The sequence below is a fragment of the Rissa tridactyla genome, chromosome 18 (assembly GCF_028500815.1).
Source record: "Rissa tridactyla isolate bRisTri1 chromosome 18, bRisTri1.patW.cur.20221130, whole genome shotgun sequence".
In the NCBI taxonomy this organism is placed as follows: domain Eukaryota; kingdom Metazoa; phylum Chordata; class Aves; order Charadriiformes; family Laridae; genus Rissa; species Rissa tridactyla.
The window spans coordinates 19,917-38,992 of record NC_071483.1 but is presented as its reverse complement, the minus strand read 5'-3'; positions in this window follow the sequence as shown (position 1 = coordinate 38,992).

The window sequence follows — 19,076 nt, the reverse complement described above, 5'->3', positions numbered from 1 at the left end:
GGGACAAGACCGACCCCCTAGCAACACGTCGCTCAGACACGGAATATACCAGGATTGACACATATACGGGAACCAGAAGAGTATATAATCAGCTACTTTCGGGAAGTGGGTGTGCGCCGTTGGCGGAGCAAAGACTCCTTGGCCGCCCAGCGCTGTTTTGCTTGTTGCCATTTGCTTAATAAACTAATTTGATTAATTGGACTGGTTCCTGTCAATTATTGGGCCTCAATCTATAACAGTCTGTTTTTTTTTTTTTTTAATGTCAGACTGTAATTGTACTCCAGATGGTATTTCTAAGGCAAAACAAGACCTTTTTGAGGGTGTGTGCGTGTCCATGGGGTTCCCCCTAAAAGATGCAGTTCACAGCCCAAAAAATGCCTGAAAATTCATGTGGGGAATGTGTGTTTAAAAAAATAAAATAAAAGCTGTATATATGGGTATGAGGCATTGAAATAAAGAACAATTTCTCATTTTTATACATATTGAAAAATATGAGTGTATGTATATAAAAAGGAGTTAAAAACAAAAACCTGTATCTACTATATTATATAAAGGATGTTATTGTATTAAAAGATCTGTCCCATAGCCAATTTTTGCCTTCATAGTTCTCTCTCTGTCTCGCTCCCTGTTGCTTCCTCCTGTCTGATCCATAGCCCATAGCTGTTTTCTTTCCCCTGTGGCTCCCTTTCCCTGTTTCCCCCCTCCCCCCCCCCTTCTCTGCCCTGTAGTAGATTGCTATTGCATTGGGTTTAAGTGACAAGGTTTTGTTGGCTGAGTTGTGGGGGGCAGGGGTGGGTTCTGTGAGAAGACACCAGAAGCTCCCCCCATGTTGGGCACAGCCAGCTCAGAGGGGGACCTGCTGCTGGTCAAAGCTGAGCCCATCAGCAACACTGGCCAGGAGTGGAGCAGAGAGTCCCTGCAACACGTGTCAGCCCTGCTGTTGGAGTGGAAAAAGAGTGTGAGGAGGAAGCAGCAGCAGAGACAATACAAGATGAACTGACCACAATCCTGACTCCCTGACACCTCCATTGTCCGGGGGTACGATGTAGAGAAGTCGTGAGTGAAGATGATCCCAGAAAAAGAGAGAGGTGGTGGGAAGGTGTTTTTTTTTAAATTCGTTCTTATTTCTTGTTATTTGATTGACAATAAGTGAATTTCCCCAAGTTGAGTCTGTTGTTCTTGTGACTATGAGCGATCTCTTTGTCCTTGTCTCAACCTACGAGCTTTTTCATTTTAACTTCTCCCCTTGTCTCGTTGAGGAAGGGCAATGATGGAGAGGCTGGGTGGGTACCCAGGGGCCAGCCAAGGTCAATCCACCACAGATTACTTCTATTAAGCTTTGTGTCCTTGTGTTTTAATGCTTGACTATGTTTCTTTTACCCAATCTTTTTTGAAACTTTATTTCTCTCTTTCCATCCCTTTCTTTTAAATTCTTGGTTAGGTTTGTTGAACCCAGTTCGTTTTAAAATTTTCTTGCTACTTTTCCCTCTCTCTGTCTCCCCAAATTAATTTTAATTTCTTTCCCATGTTCTTGTAGCCTGTCGCTTTTCATAATTCTCTTACTCGATCTCTTTCTATGCACTTCTGCATACCTAACTTTTAAGTCTCTGTTAGGATTCTCATATCCTATGCCTTTCAAAATTTAGTGTCTATATCTCCTTCTAGACATCTCCCTGCCTATAATTCCCAATTCTCCCCTCTATTTTCAGCACACTGTAACTTTTTTCATTTTTTTTTCTGCATCTGCCTGTCATTTTCTTGCTTATGTTTCTTGTACCCTGTCGCTTCTCAAAATTTTCTGTCAATGTGTACTTCTGCCAGGGTCCCTGTTTCTATTTTGTATTTCTTGATCATATTTCTTTTCCCCTGCTCCTGTGTGTTGTCTCGTCTTATCCTGCTGGTTACTTCCACCTCTCTCCCCTGGTCCCCGTCTGTCTCCTTTATTTCTCTATCTATCTCTTGTGTTTTTTTTTTCTTTTTTCTTCCCTTTTGTCCCTCTGTCCTGCTGCCTTTGGGCACTGAGCCTTGTAGCCTTGTAGTCTTGTAGCCTTGTAGTCTTCGAGGGGCGGAAGACCCAGAAGGAGATCCACCGGCTGGAGGACGGCTCAGCTGGACTGAGACCGGGCGGATTGGGCGGCAATCCCGAATAGAGGAAACAGACAACGTGGCCACGGACACCCAGAGAGAGGTGAGCAGCCGGGGCAGGAGATGGGGCAGCAAGTAACAAAAGAAAAAGGGGTTATGTTAAAACTTCTCCTGCATATCCTCTCTAAGAGAGGGGTGAAATATGATGAGCGTACGCTCAGAAGGCTGTTAACCTGGTGCAGAGAGAACGGATTTGCACCAGAGCCCCAGACAGCTTTTAGACCAGAAATATGGGAGGCTGTTGGGGAAAAACTGTGGGAAGTGATAAGCAACGGAGATAAAGAGGCATCACCGTTAGCAACAACGTGGCAGTTGGTGTATTCGACCTTACAAGATATAGAAGCAGAGCGAGCTGCGATGGCCAGGGCTTTTGCAGTATTACAACCCACGGGGGGAGGATCGAACAGACCAGGTCCGAAGGTTTGGGAAGATCCCCTGCCGATCCCCTCTGCTCCACCTGAGGAAGTTCCAGAGAAAGAAGAACTGATGGAGGAGGACGTTCCCAGGCCACTACCACCACCCTTGGAAGTGAGACCAACGGCACCTCCACCAGAATGGTACAATCCTAGAACTGGGCTTTACAAAGGTCCACTTAAGTCTCCACGGCAGCGTGTTGATGTGCGCCCCAGACAACCTTTTGATCCATCATTGTACTCGCCGCTTCCAACGTCACCTCCCTCTCCTGCTGAACAAGAACTGCTGCAAGGCCCATGCGTGGAGGCAAAATCGGTGCAACAGAAATTGGAACAGCTAGAGAGAGAACGGCAGAATCGATGGAAACTAGAGGAGGAGCAAGTGATACGAAATATGGAGAGGTGACTGAGGGGTGAAAGCGGGGGGGCTTGGGGTGGCGGTAATGGGAGCGTGGGAGGAGAGTTGGGGGGTGCAACTGCGGGTTCAGGGGAGCTGCTGAATACACGAGGGCATTGGGGTGCCGGTAACGGGAACGCGGGAGGAGAGTTGGGGGGTGTGACCACGGGCTCAGGGGAGCCGCCAGATCCGCGATTGCATTGGAAAGGAATTATTCAAAATGCCTTGATAGAGGGCGTAATGTTACCAACAGCATTTCCGGTGATACTGGGGGGAACTAAGGGAGGTCGAAAGAATCCCAATAGGTGGGAGGGTATTCCTTGGCTGATCGTAAAGGAAGCGAGAAAATCGGTGCATGACTTTGGTCTTAATTCTCCCTACACTCAGTCGTTTCTTAACAATATTTTCACTACTAATATAATGACTCCTTTTGATAGCCGGACACTGATGCCCCTTATCCTCAAACCAATGCAAGAACTAATGTGGAGATCAAGGTGGGAGGATGGTGTACAACGTGTGGTTGTAGCAAATTTGAGTAGAGCAGAGGGGGATCCGTTACTGTTGGCGACTATGGAGATGTTATCAGGAACAGGTCCTTTCACTGATGCTCAGCTACAAGCGCGGCTAGATGTCACTATCTTACAACAGTCTGCAGAGTTGGCGCACGAAGCACTGAGGAACCTGCCAGAGGATGGCAAGGTCACTCCCCCATATACGACGATAAAACAGGGCGCCAGCAATTTCCCCAGCCTTCCGGCCCCGCCGCGCCAGCCTCCGAACCATTTTCCGGTAGGGCTGCGGCTCTGGAGACAGCTCCCACGCCCGAAGAGCCAGGAGGGAAAGCCGTGCCTCGTTGGAAACCTCTTTGGCAGCCGCTAGCGTGGCCCAACAGCCCGTGGGGCTGCGGGCTTTCAGGCGGCCGTCAGCCTCAGCGTCACCGGTGCCCACGTGGCGCCGCCGCGCCAGCCTGCGAAGCATTTTCCGGTAGGGCCGCGTCTCTGGAGACAGCTCCCACGCCCGAAGAGCCAGGAGGGAAAGCCGTGCCTCGTTGAAAAGCTCTTTGGCAGCTGCTCGCGTGGCCCCACAGCCCGTGGGCTGCGGGCTTTACGGCAGCCGGCAGCCTCAGCGCCACCGGCACCAACGTGGCACCGCCGCGCCAGCCTGCAAAGCATTTTCCGGTAGGGCCACGTCTTTGGAGACAGCTCCCAAGCACGAAGAGCCAGGAGGGAAAGCCGTGCCTCGTTGGAAAGCTCTTTGGCAGCCGCTCGCGTGGCCCCACAGCCCGTGGGGCTGCGGGCTTTCCGGCGGCCGTCAGCCTCGGCGACACCAGCGCCCACGTGGCGCGGACACGCCAGCCTGCGAAGCATTTTCCGGTAGGGCCGCGGCTCTGGCGACAGCTCCCACGCCCGAAGAGCCAGCAGGGAAAGCCGTGCCTCCTTGGAAAGCTCTTTGGCAGCCGCTGGCGTGGCCCCACAGCCCGTGGGGCTGCGGGCTTTCCGGCGGCCGTCAGCCTCGGTGCCACCGGTGCCCACGTGGCGCCGCCGCGCCAGCCCCCGAAGCATTTTCCGGTAGGGCCGCGGCTCTGGCGACAGGTCCCACGCCCGAAGAGCCAGGAGGGAAAGCCGTGCCTCGTTGGAAAGCTCTTTGGCAGCCGCTCGCGTGGCCCCACAGCCCGTGGGGCTGCGGCCTTTCTGGCAGCCGACAGCCTCAGCGCCACCGGCGCCCACGTGGCGCCGCCACGCCAGCCTCCAAACCATTTTCCGGTAAGGCCGCGGCTCTGGCGACAGCTCCCACGCCCGAAGAGCCAGGAGGGAAAGCCATGCCTCCTTGGAAAGCTCTTTGGCAGCTGCTGGCGTGGCCCCACAGCCCGCGGGGCTGTGGGCTTTCCGGCGGCCGTCAGCCTCGACGCCACCGGCGCCCACGTGTCGCCGCCGCGCCAGCCTGCGAAGCATTTTGCGGTAGGGCCGCGGCTCTGGTGACAGCTCCCACGCCCGAAGAGCCAGGAGGGAAAGCCGTGCCTCGTTGGAAAGCTCTTTGGCAGCCGCTCGCGTGGCCCCACAGCCCGTGGGGCTGCGGGCTTTCCGGCGGCCGTCAGCCTCGGCGCCACCGGCGCCCACGTGGCTCCGCCGCGCCAGCCTGCGAAGCATTTTCCGGTAGGGCCGCGGCTCTGGCGACAGCTCCCACGCCCGAAGAGCCAGGAGGGAAAGCCGTGCCTCCTTGGAAAGCTCTTTGGCAGCCGCTCGCGTGGCCCCACAGCCCGTGGGGCTGCGGGCTTTCCGGCGGCCGTCAGCCTCGGTGCCACTGGCGCCCACGTGGCGCCGCCGCGCCAGTCTGCGAAGCATTTTCCGGTAGGGCCGCGGCTCGGGCGACAGCTCCCACGCCCGAAGAGCCAGGAGGGAAAGCCGTGCCTCGTTGCAAAGCTCTTTGGAAGCCGCTGGCGTGGCCCCACAGCCCGTGGGGCTGCGGGCTTTCCGGCGGCCGTCAGCCTCGGCGCCACCGGCGCCCACGTGGCACCGCCGCGCCAGCCTGTGAAGTGCTTTCCGGTAGGGCCGCGGCTCTGGCGACAGCTGCCACGCCCGAAGAGCCAGGAGGGAAAGCCGTGCCTCGTTGGAAAGCTCTTTGGCAGCCGCTGGCGTGGCCCCACACCCTGTGTGTCTGCGGCCTTTCTGGCAGCCGTCAGCCTCAGCGCCACCGGCGCCCATGTGGCGCCGCCACGCCAGCCTCCAAACCATTTTCCGATTGGGCCGCGACTCTGGCGACAGCTCCCATGCTCGAAGAGCCATGAGGGAAAGCCGTGCCTCGTTGGAAAGCTCTTTGGCAGCCGCTCGCGTGGCCCCACAGCCCGTGGGGCTGCGGGCTTTCCGGCGGCCGTCAGCCTCGGCGCCACCGGCGCCCACGTGGCGTCGCCGCGCCAGCCTGCGAAGCATTTTCCGGTAGGGCCACGGCTCTGCCGACAGCTCCCATGCCCGAAGAGCCAGGAGAGAAAGCCGTGCCTCGTTGGAAAGCTCTTTGGCAGCCGCTCGCGTGGCCCCACAGCCCGTGGGGCTGCGGGCTTTCCGGCAGCCGTCAGCCTCGGCGCCACCGGTGCCCACGTGGCGCCACCTCGCCAGCCTGCGAAGCATTTTCCGGTAGGGCCGCGGCTCTGGCGACAGCTCCCACGCCCAAAGAGCCAGGAGGGAAAGCCGTGCCTCGTTGGAAAGCTCTTTGGCGGCCGGTGGCGTGGCCCCACAGCCCGTGGGGCTGCGGCCTTTCTGGCAGCCGTCAGCCTCAGCGCCACCGGCGCCCATGTGGCGCCGCCACGCCAGCCTCCAAACCATTTTCCGGTAAGGCCGCGGCTCTGGCGACAGCTCCCATGCTCGAAGAGCCATGAGGGAAAGCCGTGCCTCGTTGGAAAGCTCTTTGGCAGCCGCTCGCGTGGCCCCACAGCCCGTGGGGCTGCGGGCTTTCCGGCGGCCGTCAGCCTCGGCGCCACCTGCGACCACGTGGCGTCGCCGCGCCAGCCTGCGAAGCATTTTCCGGTAGGGCCACGGCTCTGGCGACAGCTCCCACGCCCGAAGAGCCAGGAGGGAAAGCCGTGCCTCGTTGGAAAGCTCTTTGGCAGCCGCTCGCGTGGCCCCACAGCCCATGGGGCTGCGGGCTTTCCAGCGGCCGTCAGCCTCGGCGCCACCGGTGCCCACGTGGTGTCGCCGCGCCAGCCTGCGAAGCATTTTCCGGTAGGGCCGCGTCTCTGGCGACAGCTCCCACGCCCGAAGAGCCAGGAGGGAAAGCCGTGCCTCCTTGGAAAGCTCTTTGGCAGCCGCTCGCGTGGCCCCACAGCCCATGGGGCTGCGGGCTTTCCGGCGGCCGTCAGCCTCGGCGACACCGGCGCCCACGTGGCGCCGCCGCGCCAGCCTGCGAAGCATTTTCCGGTAGGGCCGCGGCTCTGGCGACAGCTCCCACGCCCGAAGAGCCAGGAGGGAAAGCCGTGCCTCGTTGGAAAGCTCTTTGGCAGCCGCTCGCGTGGCCCCACAGCCCGTGGGGCTGCGGGCTTTCCGGCGGCCGTCAGCCTCGGCGACACCGGCGCCCACGTGGCGTCGCCACGCCAGCCTGCGAAGCATTTTGGGGTAGGGCCGAGTCTCTGGCGACAGCTCCCACGCCCGAAGAGCCAGGAGGGAAAGCCGTGCCTCGTTGGAAAGCTCTTTGGCAGCCGCTCGCGTGGCCCCACAGCCCATGGGGCTGCGGGCTTTCCGGCGGCCGTCAGCCTCGGCGCCACCGGCGCCCACGTGGCGCTGCCACGCCGGCCTGCGAAGCATTTTCCGGTAGGGCCGCAGCTCTGGCGACAGCTCCCACGCCCGAAGAGCCAGGAGGGAAAGCCGTGCCTCCTTGGAAAGCTCTTTGGCAGCCGCTGGCGTGGCCCCACAGCCCGTCGGGCTGTGGGCTTTCCGGCGGCCGTCAGCCTCGGCGACACCAGCGCCCACGTGGCGTCGCCGCGCCAGCCTGCGAAGCATTTTCCGGTAGGGCCGCGGCTCTGCTGACAGCTCCCATGCCCGAAGAGCCAGGAGAGAAAGCCGTGCCTCGTTGGAAAGCTCTTTGGCAGCCGCTCGCGTGGCCCCACAGCCCGTGGGGCTGCGGGCTTTCCGGCAGCCGTCAGCCTCGGCGCCACCGGTGCCCACGTGGCGCCACCTCGCCAGCCTGCGAAGCATTTTCCGGTAGGGCCGCGGCTCTGGCGACAGCTCCCACGCCCAAAGAGCCAGGAGGGAAAGCCGTGCCTCGTTGGAAAGCTCTTTGGCGGCCGGTGGCGTGGCCCCACAGCCCGTGGGGCTGCGGGCTTTCCGGCGGCCGTCAGCCTCGGCGCCACCGGCGCCCACGTGGCGCCGCCACGCCAGCCTGTGAAGCATTTTCTGGTAGGGCCCCGGCTCTGGCGACAGCTCCCACGCCTGAAGAGCCCGGAGGGAAAGCCGTGCCTCCTTGGAAAGCTCTTTGGCGGCCTGTGGCGTGGCCCCACAGCCCGTGGGGCTGCGGGCTTTCCGGCGGCCGTCAGCATCGGAGCCACTGGCGCCCACGTGGTGCCGCCACGCCAGCCTGCGAAGCATTTTCCGGTAGGGCCGCGGCTCTGGCGACAGCTCCCACGCCCGAAGAGCCAGGAGGGAAAGCCGTGCCTCGTTGGAAAGCTCTTTGGCAGCCGCTCGCGTGGCCCCACAGCCCGTGGGGCTGCGGGCTTTCCGGCGGCCGTCAGCCTCGGCGCCACTGGCGCCCACGTGGTGCCGCCACGCCAGCCTGCGAAGCATTTTCCGGTAGGGCCGCGTCTCTTGCGACAGCTCCCACGCCCGAAGAGCCAGGAGGGAAAGCAGTGCCTTGTTGCAAAGCTCTTTGGCAGCCGCTCGCGTGGCCCCACAGCCCGTGGGGCTGCGGGCTTTCCGGCGGCCGTCAGCCTCGGCGACACCGGCGCCCACGTGGCGTCGCCGCGCCAGCCTGCGAAGCATTTTCCGGTAGGGCCACGGCTCTGGCGACAGCTCCAACGCCCGAAGAGCCAGGAGGGAAAGCCGTGCCTCGTTGGAAAGCTCTTTGGCAGCCGCTCGTGTGGCCCCACAGCCCATGGGGCTGCGGGCTTTCCGGCGGCCGTCAGCCTCGGCGACACCGGTGCCCATGTGGTGGTGCCGCGCCAGCCTGCGAAGCATTTTCCGGTAGGGCCGCGGCTCTGGCGACAGCTCCCACACCCGAAGAGCCTGGAGGGAAAGCCGTGCCTCATTGGAAAGCTCTTTGGCAGCTGCTCTTGTGGCCCCACAGCCCATGGGGCTGCGGGCTTTCCGGCGGCCGTCAGCCTCGGCGCCACCGGTGCCCATTTGGTGGTGCCGCGCCAGCCTGCGAAGCATTTTCCGGTAGGGCCGCGGCTCTGGCGACAGCTCCCCCGCCCGAAGAGCCAGGAGGGAAAGCCGTGCCTTGTTGGAAAGCTCTTTGGCAGCCGCTGGCGTGGCCCCACAGCCCGTGGGGCTGCGGGCTTTCCGCCGGCCGTCAGCCTCGGCGACACCGGCGCCCATGTGGTGCTGCCGCGCCAGCCTGCGAAGCATTTTCCGGTAGGGTTGCGGCTCTGGCGACAGCTCCCACGCCCGAAGAGCCAGGAGGGAAAGCTGTGCCTCGTTGGAAAGCTCTTTGGCAGCCGCTCGCGTGGCCCCACAGCCCGTGGGGCTGCGGGCTTTCCGCCGGCCGTCAGCCTCGGCGCCACCGGCGCCCACGTGGCGTCGCCGCGCCAGCCTGCGAAGCATTTTCCGGTAGGGCCACGGCTCTGGCGACAGCTCCCACGCCCGAAGAGCCAGGAGGGAAAGCCGTGCCTCGTTGGAAAGCTCTTTGGCAGCCGCTCGCGTGGCCCCACAGCCCGTGGGGCTGCGGGCTTTCTGGCGGCCGTCAGCCTCGGCGCCACCGGTGCCCACGTGGTGTCGCCGCGCCAGCCTGCGAAGCATTTTCCGGTAGGGCCGCGGCTCTGGCGACAGCTCCCACGCCCGAAGAGCCAGGAGGGAAAGCCGTGCCTCGTTGGAAAGCTCTTTGGCAGCCGCTCGCGTGGCCCCACAGCCCATGGGGCTGCGGGCTTTCCGGCGGCCGTCAGCCTCGGCGACACCGGCGCCCACGTGGCGCCGCCACGCCAGCCTGCGAAGCATTTTCCGGTAGGGCCGCGGCTCTGGCGACAGCTCCCACGCCCGAAGAGCCAGGAGGGAAAGCCGTGCCTCGTTGGAAAGCTCTTTGGCAGCCGCTCGCGTGGCCCCACAGCCCGTGGGGCTGCGGGCTTTCCGGCGGCCGTCAGCCTCGGCGACACCGGCGCCCACGTGGCGTCGCCGCGCCAGCCTGCGAAGCATTTTGGGGTAGGGCCGCGTCTCTGGCGACAGCTCCCACGCCCGAAGAGCCAGGAGGGAAAGCCGTGCCTCGTTGGAAAGCTCTTTGGCAGCCGCTCGCGTGGCCCCACAGCCCATGGGGCTGCGGGCTTTCCAGCGGCCGTCAGCCTCGGCGCCACCGGCGCCCACGTGGCGCTGCCACGTCGGCCTGCGAAGCATTTTCTGGTAGGGCCGCAGCTCTGGCGACAGCTCCCACTCCCGAAGAGCCAGGAGGGAAAGCCGTGCCTCCTTGGAAAGCTCTTTGGCAGCCGCTGGCGTGGCCCCACAGCCCGTGGGGCTGTGGGCTTTCCGGCGGCCGTCAGCCTCGGCGACACCAGCGCCCACGTGGCGTCGCCGCGCCAGCCTGCGAAGCATTTTCCGGTAGGGCCGCGGCTCTGCCGACAGCTCCCATGCCCGAAGAACCAGGAGAGAAAGCCGTGCCTCGTTGGAAAGCTCTTTGGCAGCCGCTCGTGTGGCCCCACAGCCCGTGGGGCTGCGGGCTTTCCGGCGGCCGTCAGCCTCGGCGCCACCTGTGCCCACGTGGCGCCACCTCGCCAGCCTGCGAAGCATTTTCCGGTAGGGCCGCGGCTCTGGCGACAGCTCCCACGCCCAAAGAGCCAGGAGGGAAAGCCGTGCCTCCTTGGAAAGCTCTTTGGCAGCCGCTGGCGTGGCCCCACAGCCCGTCGGGCTGTGGGCTTTCCGGCGGCCGTCAGCCTCGGCGCCACCGGCGCCCACGTGGCGCCGCCACGCCAGCCTGCGAAGCATTTTCCGGTAGGGCCGCGTCTCTTGCGACAGCTCCCACGCCCAAAGAGCCAGGAGGGAAAGCAGTGCCTCGTTGCAAAGCTCTTTGGCAGCCGCTCGCGTGGCCCCACAGCCCGTGGGGCTGCGGGCTTTCCGGCGGCCGTCAGCCTCGGCGACACCGGCGCCCACGTGGCGTCGCCGCGCCAGCCTGCGAAGCATTTTCCGGTAGGGCCACGGCTCTGGCGACAGCTCCCATGCCCGAAGAACCAGGAGGGAAAGCCGTGCCTCGTTGGAAAGCTCTTTGGCAGCCGCTCGCGTGGCCCCACAGCCCGTGGGGCTGCGGGCTTTCCGGCGGCCGTCAGATTAGGCGACACCGGCGCCCACGTGGCGCGGCCACGCCAGCCTGCGAAGAATTTTCTGGTAGGGCTGCGGCTCTGGCGACAGCTCCCACGCCCGAAGAGCCAGGAGGGAAAGCCGTGCCTCCTTGGAAAGCTCTTTGGCAGCCGCTGGCGTGGCCCCACAGCCCGTGGGGCTGCGGGCTTTCCGGCATCCGTAAGCCTCGGCGACACCGGCGCCCATGTGTCGCCGCCGCGCCAGCCTGCGAAGCATTTTCCGGTAGGGCCGCGGCTCTGGCGACAGCTCCCACGCCCGAAGAGCCAGGAGGGAAAGCCGTGCCTCCTTGGAAAGCTCTTTGGCAGCCGCTCGCGTGGCCCCACAGCCAGTGGGGCTGTGGGCTTTCTGGTGGCCGTCAGCCTCGGCGACACCGGCGCCCATGTGGCGCCGCCGCGCCAGCCTGCGAAGCATTTTCCGGTACGGCCGCGGCTCTGGCGACAGCTCCCACGCCCGAAGAGCCAGGAGGGAAAGCCGTGCCTCGTTGGAAAGCTCTTTGGCAGCCGCTGGCGTGGCCCCACAGCCCGTGGGGTTGCGGGCTTTCCGGCGGCCGTCAGCCTCGGCGACACCGGCGCCCACGTGGCACCGCCGCGCCAGCCTGCGAAGCATTTTCCGGTAGGGCCGCGGCTCTGGCGACAGCTCCCACGCCCGAAGAGCCAGGAGGGACAGCCGTGCCTCGTTGGAAAGCTCTTTGGCAGCCGCTCGCGTGGCGCCACAGCCCGTGGGGCTACGGGCTTTCCGGCGGCCGTCAGCCTCGGCGACACCGGCGCCCACGTGGCGCCGCCGCGCCAGCCTGCGAAGCATTTTCCGGTAGGGCCACGGCTCTGGCGACAGCTCCCACGCCCGAAGAGCCAGGAGGGAAAGCCGTGCCTCGTTGGAAAGCTCTTTGGCAGCCGCTCGCATGGCCCCACAGCCCGTGGGGCTGCGGGCTTTCCGGCGGCCGTCAGCCTCGGCGACACCGGCGCCCACGAGGCGCTGCCGCGCCAGCCTGCGAAGCATTTTCCGGTAGGGCCGAGTCTCTGGCGACAGCTCCCACGCCCGAAGAGCCAGGAGGGAAAGCCGTGCCTCGTTGGAAAGCTCTTTGGCAGCCGCTCGCGTGGCCCCACAGCCCGTGGGGCTGCGGGCTTTCCAGCGGCCGTCAGCCTCGGCGACACCGGCGCCCACATGGCGCCGCCGCGCCAGACTGCGAAGCATTTTCCGGTAGGGCCGCGGCTCTGGCGACAGCTCCCACGCCCGAAGAACCAGGAGAGAAAGCCGTGCCTCGTTGGAAAGCTCTTTGGCAGCCGCTCGCGTGGCCCCACAGCCCGTGGGGCTGCGGGCTTTCCGGCGGCCGTCAGCCTCGGCGCCACCTGTGCCCACGTGGCGCCACCTCGCCAGCCTGCGAAGCATTTTCCGGTAGGGCCGCGGCTCTGGCGACAGCTCCCACGCCCAAAGAGCCAGGAGGGAAAGCCGTGCCTCCTTGGAAAGCTCTTTGGCAGCCGCTGGCGTGGCCCCACAGCCCGTCGGGCTGTGGGCTTTCCGGCGGCCGTCAGCCTCGGCGCCACCGGCGCCCACGTGGCGCCGCCACGCCAGCCTGTGAAGCATTTTCTGGTAGGGCCCCGGCTCTGGCGACAGCTCCCACGCCTGAAGAGCCCGGAGGGAAAGCCGTGCCTCCTTGGAAAGCTCTTTGGCGGCCTGTGGCGTGGCCCCACAGCCCGTGGGGCTGCGGGCTTTCCGGCGGCCGTCAGCCTCGGCGCCACTGGCGCCCACGTGGTGCCGCCACGCCAGCCTGCGAAGCATTTTCCGGTAGGGCCGCGTCTCTTGCGACAGCTCCCACGCCCAAAGAGCCAGGAGGGAAAGCAGTGCCTCGTTGGAAAGCTCTTTGGCAGCCGCTCGCGTGGCCCCACAGCCCGTGGGGCTGCGGACTTTCCAGCAGCTCTCAGCCTCGGCACCACCGGAGCCCACGTAGCACCGCCACGCCAGCCCCCGAAGCATTTCCCTGTAGGGCCGCGGCTCTGGCGACAGCTCCCACGCCCGAAGAGCCTGGAGGGAAAGCCGTGCCTCATTGGAAAGCTCTTTGGCAGCCGCTCGTGTGGCCCCACAGCCCATGGGGCTGCGGGCTTTTCCGGCGGTCGTCAGCCTCGGCGACACCGGTGCCCATGTGGTGGTGCCGCGCCAGCCTGCGAAGCATTTTCCGGTAGGGCCGCGGCTCTGGCGACAGCTCCCACACCCGAAGAGCCTGGAGGAAAAGCCGTGCCTCATTGGAAAGCTCTTTGGCAGCCGCTCGCGTGGCCCCACAGCCCATGGGGCTGCGGGCTTTCCGGCAGCCGTCAGCCTCGGCGACACCGGCGCCCACGTGTCGCTGCCGCACCATCCTGCGAAGCATTTTCCGGTAGGGCCGCGGCTCTGGCGACAGCTCCCACGCCCAAAGAGCCAGGAGGGAAAGCCGTGCCTCATTGGAAAGCTCTTTGGCAGCCACTCGCGTGGCCCCACAGCACGGCGGGCTGCAGGCTTTCCGGCGGCCGTCAGCCTCGGCGACACCGGCGCCCACGTGGCGCCGCGCCAGACTGCAAAGCATTTTCCGGTAGGGCCGTGGCTCTGGCGACAGCTCCCACGCCCGAAGAGCCAGGAGGGAAAGCCGTGCCTCCTTGGAAAGCTCTTTGGCAGCCACTCGCGTGGCCCCACAGCCCCTGGGGCTGCGGGCTTTCTGGCGGCCGTCAGCCTCAGCGACACCGGCGCCCACATGGCGCCGCCTCGCCAGCCTGCGAAGCATTTTCCGGTAGGGCCGCGGCTCTGGCGACAGCTCCCACGCCCGAAGAGCCAGGAGGGAAAGCCGTGCCTCCTTGGAAAGCTCTTTGGCAGCCGCTCGTGTGGCCCCACAGCCCGTGGGGCTGCGGGCTTTCCGGCGGCCGTCAGATTAGGCGACACCGGCGCCCACGTGGCGCGGCCACGCCAGCCTGCGAAGAATTTTCTGGTAGGGCTGCGGCTCTGGCGACAGCTCCCACGCCCGAAGAGCCAGGAGGGAAAGCCGTGCCTCCTTGGAAAGCTCTTTGGCAGCCGCTGGCGTGGCCCCACAGCCCGTGGGGCTGCGGGCTTTCCGGCATCCGTAAGCCTCGGCGACACCGGCGCCCATGTGTCGCCGCCGCGCCAGCCTGCGAAGCATTTTCCGGTAGGGCCGCGGCTCTGGCGACAGCTCCCACGCCCGAAGAGCCAGGAGGGAAAGCCGTGCCTCCTTGGAAAGCTCTTTGGCAGCCGCTCGCGTGGCCCCACAGCCAGTGGGGCTGTGGGCTTTCTGGTGGCCGTCAGCCTCGGCGACACCGGCGCCCATGTGGCGCCGGTGCGCCAGCCTGCGAAGCATTTTCCGGTACGGCCGCGGCTCTGGCGACAGCTCCCACGCCCGAAGAGCCAGGAGGGAAAGCCGTGCCTCCTTGGAAAGCTCTTTGGCAGCCGCTCGCGTGGCCCCACAGCAAGTGGGGCTACGGGCTTTCCGGCGGCCGTCAGCCTCGGCGACACCGGCGACCACGTGGCGCCGCCGCGCCAGCCTGCAAAGCAATTTCCGGTAGGGCCGCGGCTCTGGCGACAGCTCCCACGCCCGAAGAGCCAGGAGGGAAAGCCGTGCCTCCTTGGAAAGCTCTTTGGCAGCCGCTCGCATGGCCCCACACCCTGTGTGGCTGCGGGCTTCCGGCGGCCGTCAGCCTCGGCGACACCTGCGACCACGTGGCTCCGCTGCGCCAGCCTGCGAAGCATTTTCCGGTAGGGCCGCGTCTCTGGCGACAGCTCCCACGCCCGAAGAGCCAGGAGGGAAAGCCGTGCCTCCTTGGAAAGCTCTTTGGCAGCCGCTCGCGTGGCCCCACAGCCCATGGGGCTGCGGGCTTTCCGGCGGCCGTCAGCCTCGGCGACACCGGCGCCCACGTGGCGCCGCCGCGCCAGCCTGCGAAGCATTTTCCGGTAGGGCCGCGGCTCTGGCGACAGCTCCCACGCCCGAAGAGCCAGGAGGGAAAGCCGTGCCTCCTTGGAAAGCTCTTTGGCAGCCGCTCGCGTGGCCCCACAGCCCGTGGGGCTGCGGGCTTTCCGGCGGCCGTCAGCCTCGGCGACACCGGCGCCCACGTGGCGTCGCCACGCCAGCCTGCGAAGCATTTTGGGGTAGGGCCGAGTCTCTGGCGACAGCTCCCACGCCCGAAGAGCCAGGAGGGAAAGCCGTGCCTCGTTGGAAAGCTCTTTGGCAGCCGCTCGCGTGGCCCCACAGCCCATGGGGCTGCGGGCTTTCCGGCGGCCGTCAGCCTCGGCGCCACCGGCGCCCACGTGGCGCTGCCACGCCGGCCTGCGAAGCATTTTCCGGTAGGGCCGCAGCTCTGGCGACAGCTCCCACGCCCGAAGAGCCAGCAGGGAAAGCCGTGCCTCCTTGGAAAGCTCTTTGGCAGCCGCTGGCGTGGCCCCACAGCCCGTCGGGCTGTGGGCTTTCCGGCGGCCGTCAGCCTCGGCGACACCAGCGCCCACGTGGCGTCGCCGCGCCAGCCTGCGAAGCATTTTCCGGTAGGGCCGCGGCTCTGCCGACAGCTCCCATGCCCGAAGAGCCAGGAGAGAAAGCCGTGCCTCGTTGGAAAGCTCTTTGGCAGCCGCTCGCGTGGCCCCACAGCCCGTGGGGCTGCGGGCTTTCCGGCAGCCGTCAGCCTCGGCGCCACCGGTGCCCACGTGGCGCCACCTCGCCAGCCTGCGAAGCATTTTCCGGTAGGGCCGCGGCTCTGGCGACAGCTCCCACGCCCAAAGAGCCAGGAGGGAAAGCCGTGCCTCGTTGGAAAGCTCTTTGGCGGCCGGTGGCGTGGCCCCACAGCCCGTGGGGCTGCGGGCTTTCCGGCGGCCGTCAGCCTCGGCGCCACCGGCGCCCACGTGGCGCCGCCACGCCAGCCTGTGAAGCATTTTCTGGTAGGGCCCCGGCTCTGGCGACAGCTCCCACGCCTGAAGAGCCCGGAGGGAAAGCCGTGCCTCCTTGGAAAGCTCTTTGGCGGCCTGTGGCGTGGCCCCACAGCCCGTGGGGCTGCGGGCTTTCCGGCGGCCGTCAGCATCGGAGCCACTGGCGCCCACGTGGTGCCGCCACGCCAGCCTGCGAAGCATTTTCCGGTAGGGCCGCGGCTCTGGCGACAGCTCCCACGCCCGAAGAGCCAGGAGGGAAAGCCGTGCCTCGTTGGAAAGCTCTTTGGCAGCCGCTCGCGTGGCCCCACAGCCCGTGGGGCTGCGGGCTTTCCGGCGGCCGTCAGCCTCGGCGCCACTGGCGCCCACGTGGTGCCGCCACGCCAGCCTGCGAAGCATTTTCCGGTAGGGCCGCGTCTCTTGCGACAGCTCCCACGCCCGAAGAGCCAGGAGGGAAAGCAGTGCCTTGTTGCAAAGCTCTTTGGCAGCCGCTCGCGTGGCCCCACAGCCCGTGGGGCTGCGGGCTTTCCGGCGGCCGTCAGCCTCGGCGACACCGGCGCCCACGTGGCGTCGCCGCGCCAGCCTGCGAAGCATTTTCCGGTAGGGCCACGGCTCTGGCGACAGCTCCAACGCCCGAAGAGCCAGGAGGGAAAGCCGTGCCTCGTTGGAAAGCTCTTTGGCAGCCGCTCGTGTGGCCCCACAGCCCATGGGGCTGCGGGCTTTCCGGCGGCCGTCAGCCTCGGCGACACCGGTGCCCATGTGGTGGTGCCGCGCCAGCCTGCGAAGCATTTTCCGGTAGGGCCGCGGCTCTGGCGACAGCTCCCACACCCGAAGAGCCTGGAGGAAAAGCCGTGCCTCATTGGAAAGCTCTTTGGCAGCTGCTCTTGTGGCCCCACAGCCCATGGGGCTGCGGGCTTTCCGGCGGCCGTCAGCCTCGGCGCCACCGGTGCCCATTTGGTGGTGCCGCGCCAGCCTGCGAAGCATTTTCCGGTAGGGCCGCGGCTCTGGCGACAGCTCCCCCGCCCGAAGAGCCAGGAGGGAAAGCCGTGCCTTGTTGGAAAGCTCTTTGGCAGCCGCTGGCGTGGCCCCACAGCCCGTGGGGCTGCGGGCTTTCCGCCGGCCGTCAGCCTCGGCGACACCGGCGCCCATGTGGTGCTGCCGCGCCAGCCTGCGAAGCATTTTCCGGTAGGGTTGCGGCTCTGGCGACAGCTCCCACGCCCGAAGAGCCAGGAGGGAAAGCTGTGCCTCGTTGGAAAGCTCTTTGGCAGCCGCTCGCGTGGCCCCACAGCCCGTGGGGCTGCGGGCTTTCCGCCGGCCGTCAGCCTCGGCGCCACCGGCGCCCACGTGGCGTCGCCGCGCCAGCCTGCGAAGCATTTTCCGGTAGGGCCACGGCTCTGGCGACAGCTCCCACGCCCGAAGAGCCAGGAGGGAAAGCCGTGCCTCGTTGGAAAGCTCTTTGGCAGCCGCTCGCGTGGCCCCACAGCCCGTGGGGCTGCGGGCTTTCTGGCGGCCGTCAGCCTCGGCGCCACCGGTGCCCACGTGGTGTCGCCGCGCCAGCCTGCGAAGCATTTTCCGGTAGGGCCGCGGCTCTGGCGACAGCTCCCACGCCCGAAGAGCCAGGAGGGAAAGCCGTGCCTCGTTGGAAAGCTCTTTGGCAGCCGCTCGCGTGGCCCCACAGCCCATGGGGCTGCGGGCTTTCCGGCGGCCGTCAGCCTCGGCGACACCGGCGCCCACGTGGCGCCGCCACGCCAGCCTGCGAAGCATTTTCCGGTAGGGCCGCGGCTCTGGCGACAGCTCCCACGCCCGAAGAGCCAGGAGGGAAAGCCGTGCCTCGTTGGAAAGCTCTTTGGCAGCCGCTCGCGTGGCCCCACAGCCCGTGGGGCTGCGGGCTTTCCGGCGGCCGTCAGCCTCGGCGACACCGGCGCCCACGTGGCGTCGCCGCGCCAGCCTGCGAAGCATTTTGGGGTAGGGCCGCGTCTCTGGCGACAGCTCCCACGCCCGAAGAGCCAGGAGGGAAAGCCGTGCCTCGTTGGAAAGCTCTTTGGCAGCCGCTCGCGTGGCCCCACAGCCCATGGGGCTGCGGGCTTTCCAGCGGCTGTCAGCCTCGGCGCCACCGGCGCCCACGTGGCGCTGCCACGTCGGCCTGCGAAGCATTTTCTGGTAGGGCCGCAGCTCTGGCGACAGCTCCCACTCCCGAAGAGCCAGGAGGGAAAGCCGTGCCTCCTTGGAAAGCTCTTTGGCAGCCGCTGGCGTGGCCCCACAGCCCGTGGGGCTGTGGGCTTTCCGGCGGCCGTCAGCCTCGGCGACACCAGCGCCCACGTGGCGTCGCCGCGCCAGCCTGCGAAGCATTTTCCGGTAGGGCCGCGGCTCTGCCGACAGCTCCCATGCCCGAAGAACCAGGAGAGAAAGCCGTGCCTCGTTGGAAAGCTCTTTGGCAGCCGCTCGTGTGGCCCCACAGCCCGTGGGGCTGCGGGCTTTCCGGCGGCCGTCAGCCTCGGCGCCACCTGTGCCCACGTGGCGCCACCTCGCCAGCCTGCGAAGCATTTTCCGGTAGGGCCGCGGCTCTGGCGACAGCTCCCACGCCCAAAGAGCCAGGAGGGAAAGCCGTGCCTCCTTGGAAAGCTCTTTGGCAGCCGCTGGCGTGGCCCCACAGCCCGTCGGGCTGTGGGCTTTCCGGCGGCCGTCAGCCTCGGCGCCACCGGCGCCCACGTGGCGCCGCCACGCCAGCCTGCGAAGCATTTTCCGGTAGGGCCGCGTCTCTTGCGACAGCTCCCACGCCCAAAGAGCCAGGAGGGAAAGCAGTGCCTCGTTGCAAAGCTCTTTGGCAGCCGCTCGCGTGGCCCCACAGCCCGTGGGGCTGCGGGCTTTCCGGCGGCCGTCAGCCTCGGCGACACCGGCGCCCACGTGGCGTCGCCGCGCCAGCCTGCGAAGCATTTTCCGGTAGGGCCACGGCTCTGGCGACAGCTCCCATGCCCGAAGAACCAGGAGGGAAAGCCGTGCCTCGTTGGAAAGCTCTTTGGCAGCCGCTCGCGTGGCCCCACAGCCCGTGGGGCTGCGGGCTTTCCGGCGGCCGTCAGATTAGGCGACACCGGCGCCCACGTGGCGCGGCCACGCCAGCCTGCGAAGAATTTTCTGGTAGGGCTGCGGCTCTGGCGACAGCTCCCACGCCCGAAGAGCCAGGAGGGAAAGCCGTGCCTCCTTGGAAAGCTCTTTGGCAGCCGCTGGCGTGGCCCCACAGCCCGTGGGGCTGCGGGCTTTCCG